Here is a 4631-nt window from a genome sequence, read left to right as displayed (position 1 = left end):
TTTGCGGGGCCTAGAGGGCCTCTAGATACGAGGGGCGCAATAGTTGATCTACGTGCTGATTGGCTCGCGTGAATTGCATGCTTTATTCTTTTCATAAGCACATACTTGCATAACGTCAGCCTATAAAAAGATGACAGTGTGACAGGCATAACCGCAAGTTTACGGGAAAAATATATTTTTTGCTATATAAATTGAAAACGATACGACGAAAAAGATTGAGGAAAAAGGAAGAGGTTTGTTTGTATTAGATTTTGTCTAACATGATTTGAACTTGTTTAATATCTATTTATGTATTTTTGAAAATATTTTTAAATAATATGATTATTTTATATTAATAGGGACATAGAAAGTTTGAACGAAAAATCAAGAATACCACGAACAAATTAAATGGTCAAGCAGTGAATTATCTGATTTATTGTTAGAAAGTAATCTCCTGAAAAGGTGCAATATAAACATTTTCTAATGTTTGTAATATTTTATTTTGTAATAAATATATATATTTATATATATTTATATTTTGTCAATTTTGTTTTTATTTATATCTTACATATATACATATCTTATTTTTTTCAGCAAGCGACACAAATCGATACAAACATATTCTGTCTTCGTTATTCATTGGAGTTTAAAAATTTTTTAAAAAGTATATATATATCCTATATCTATCCTCTAATCTTACATTCCGTAATCTAAATTTATTCTCTAATTTTAACATTTCCGTAATCTATTTCTATTCTCCTTGCCTATTAGTAATTCCTACTATTTTTGATCATGGCATTGTGTTGTGCATTAAACTGCTCAAATAGATCAGACAGTTATGTTATGAAAAGGTTTCCTTCTAACACTGAAACTAAAAAATTATGGATTTCGAACATCAATAGGTCCAACTACAAATTTTCTATTAATTCCTATCTCTGTCAGGTAAACTATCTCCTTTGCTTTTACTAAATAAATAAATATTTTTAATAAATATAAATAAATAAATAAATAGTAAAACAACAACTAATATAATATATAAAAAAACTAATATATAAAAAATATAAATATAAAAATAAATGTAATATAAAAAAATATATAAATATAAATATAAATATGTTATAATTAATAAATTAATAAATATAAATATTAATATAATAATAATAATATTAATAATAATAATATTATTATATAATATTATTACTCTTATTATTTATCTTTATTTTTATTATTACTAATTAATTATTAATAATAATATTTTATGCAAAGCGCGATCCAACCCATATTGCCCGGTGCTTCGGATGCATGTATTTATATTAGATTGATATATTTATATTTATATTAGATTGATTAAAGATTCCATCATGGAATTCAAAGAAATCAAATACAAATCTGTACTTTTAATCGAAGAGTATATAGTTATGTACAATGTGTATGTGTGCAATATGTTCAAGTGTATTTTGTGCTAAGTGTTAATATATAACTATATTGATCGCCATGTTGCATGCTTTATTCTTTTGTGCAGCAATTTCAAGTCAATCAGTTTGCGCCCCTCGTATCTAGAGGCCCTCTAATAAGTAAGTGCGAGTCACAGCAACGTGGTCTAATAAATAACAATTTATAGAAAGTGAAACTCAAATACTTAACAAGACAATATATAAATAATAATTATAAGTACACGTGTCGAAAAATATAATACATTACAATTAAATATAATTTTAAAACCCTATAGGATATAGTTTTTAGTAGAGAAATTTCAATAGCGTTATGAAATGTTTGACATATACTTTTAGTATTTAAAGAAACAATGACCTTGCTACAGTGAAACAATGGCATAATTTACAAAATTGTGCGGATTATATTTAAAAACTTGGAGATACGAACGACAGCGCCGCATTTCAATACCGATAAACTTGTAATTACCCGATATCAGTGTTTTATTTTTCTTTAGAAAACATAACGAAAATAAAGATTTAATATTTAATATCATACTTATATAAATAATTACGTAATTAATATACCTGGGTTCGAATAAGAATACGGAATATCATCTCCTGCAGGTAGCTGATCCATTTTAAAATTTGTGTGAACTTTTCCAAATGCGTACCGACAATAGAATAGCTATATCATCAAATTAAGAACAGTATCGCTCGCTCTCTTCCCTCTCCAACTGATCCCTCTCCTACTGTCCTATATACCTTCAACGTTTAAATTTTCTCGCGTTTAACAACATATTTGTTTATTTGTTAGAGCATATATGAAGTGACTTTCATGTACCGCACAAACAGTTGACGGTTACATTTGGTAAATCAAATACGCACAATAAAAATTTATTTTCTTTTAACGCACGATTTATACTGAAATTAATAAGTAACAATATATAATAATATAACGATATAATATACAGTATATCGTGGGAGCGTTTATATCTAAAAAAAAAATCAGCTCGGCGATACGGCTAAGGCACCACTTTGTAAAATGAAAAGTTTTTAAAAATATTTTTTTGCTCTTTAAGGTTTATGCAATAAAGTTCGGTAATTATGCAGTATAGGGGAAGCACCTCCGATGACCTTGACCTTGACATATGTTGTCAAGGTCACCCTCCTGAGAGACCTTCAGAAGGTTTTAGCCGTCGCTCGTTTTTCATTAAAAAGTTATAAACAAAAAAAGTTTCGAAAATATAGCAATTATTTTGAGTACTAATAGACATAAATGACTGATATTTATGTAGAAATAGGTCCATGTATGAACGAAGGAAAATTATTTAAAACAGTGAATTGTTGGTATACTGAAAGAAAAGTTATCTAAAGTAGAGAATAGTTGGTATATTGAAAAGTATATATACAATTGTATATGTTAGAAAGCATAAATATAAAGTTGATTCACATACGGGTGTTCATACACAGAACATTGAACGAGTATGGAGAGATATTCGTGGAGTTATTCCTCAATATGGCCGTAGAGAATATCACTTCAACCATTATTTAGCGGAATTCATGTTCAAACGAGCATTTGATTTTAACGAACGAATAGACGCTTTTTTTGAAACAATGTCTATTATGTATCCCATAACTGAAATAATCAATGAATAAAATATACATTATAATACTTTATAAAATTATTGATAATTATATAGAATAACTAACACAACAAATTATTAACAAAAAAATTTGGAAAATATAGCAACTATTTTGAGTATTGGAAGGCATAAAAAACTAATATATACGTGTGTGTGCCCTGCTTTAAAGAAAATCACAACTTCTATAAAGCAGGACATACACACATGTGTGTGTACCCTGCTTTAAAAAAAATCACAATTTCTATAAAGCAGGACATACACACATGTGTGTGTGCCCTGCTTTAAAGAAAATCACAACTTCTATAAAGCAGGACATACACACATGTGTGTGTGCCCTGCTTTAAAAAAAATCACATGTGTGTATGTCCTGCTTTATAGAAGTTGTGATTTTTTTTAAAGCAGGGTACACACACGTATATATTAGTTATTTATGCTTTCCAATACTCAAAATAGCTGCTATATTTTCGAAACTTTTTTGTTAATAACTTTTTAACGAATAGCGAGCGACGGCTAAAACCTTCTGAAGGTCACTCAGGAGGGTGACCTTGACAACATATGTCAAGGTCAAGGTCATCGGAGGTGCTTTCCCTATACTGCATAATTACCTAAAGTTCTTATAAAAAGTTTTCGATTCAGTAAATAATTCTCCTTAAATAAATTGCCAAAGTTAGGTATCATTTTTAGGCCTCAAAGATGATATATAAGTACGCCCTTGAAAAATTTAAAATTTTATGTTTGCGATTTAAAAATGATTAAAGTTTGAATATTAATTTTTGAAATAACCGACGACTATCATTTTAATATCAAAGAATAACGCAACACGAGGAGATTGAGACAAAAATTATTCCACAATATTTTATCGAAAGAATGTTCTTTAAATCGAAATAAAATTCTCATCATGTTAGTGTGGCAAAATGGAGCAAATAGGATCATTCGTAGCAATGTGACAATATTTTCCACTTGTCCTGGTTGACCAGAGGTTTACTCGAGAACCTGTGCCGAATCACCCTGACTCGAATTATCATATTTTCATTCGCGTCTCATTTTATTGTAATATCTTCAAACGTTGTCATAATGTCTTGCAACAAAAATATATCATATAAAATGATATTTCAGTACAAATGTTTGTAACAATGGAAACGAAAGCTATGCAAACTCGTGCGATTGCATTTGCCGTAAATATGGAAAGCGTCAATTTTAACGATAAATATTCATTATTTTATGTTCTGGCACTGTTCTGGCGTAAGTTTCTAAAATTTATGAAATAAATAATTGATAAATAATGAAAGTTATGAAATAAACATTTTATTACAATTCGACATGATTGGTTATATATTATTCGAACGACGAATGCATGATTTATTCAAGTATGTTTCGTGCTCGACCGGATTCAGCGGAGCGCGATTTATGCCGGTACCACAGAAAGATTGCGAAACGACGGGAGGGCTGCGGATGAGGGAACGACTTACTTTACAGCAATTAATTTGCACCGCGGGACCTCTTGTCACACTTGACGGATACTGTCGTGGTTCGAATCGCTCGGAATTAAATCTTGAGGCGTTAATAATATTCGTCT

General features: G+C 29.3%; 1 long non-coding RNA gene across 1 annotated transcript; it reads left to right on the top strand.

Annotated features, from left to right (window-relative positions):
• Nucleotides 1-17: 17 nt before the first annotated feature.
• LOC139824986 (uncharacterized) lies at nucleotides 18-524 on the top strand. Its single transcript, XR_011735402.1, has 2 exons — nucleotides 18-233; nucleotides 339-524. It is a non-coding gene; the product is annotated as an uncharacterized lncRNA (long non-coding RNA).
• Nucleotides 525-4631: the final 4107 nt, after the last annotated feature.

This window comes from Temnothorax longispinosus, unplaced genomic scaffold, assembly GCF_030848805.1.
Source record: "Temnothorax longispinosus isolate EJ_2023e unplaced genomic scaffold, Tlon_JGU_v1 HiC_scaffold_743, whole genome shotgun sequence".
Taxonomy (NCBI): Eukaryota; Metazoa; Arthropoda; class Insecta; order Hymenoptera; family Formicidae; genus Temnothorax; species Temnothorax longispinosus.
The sequence above is the reverse complement of the archived record's forward strand: the minus strand, read 5'-3'. Positions and strand labels throughout refer to the sequence as shown.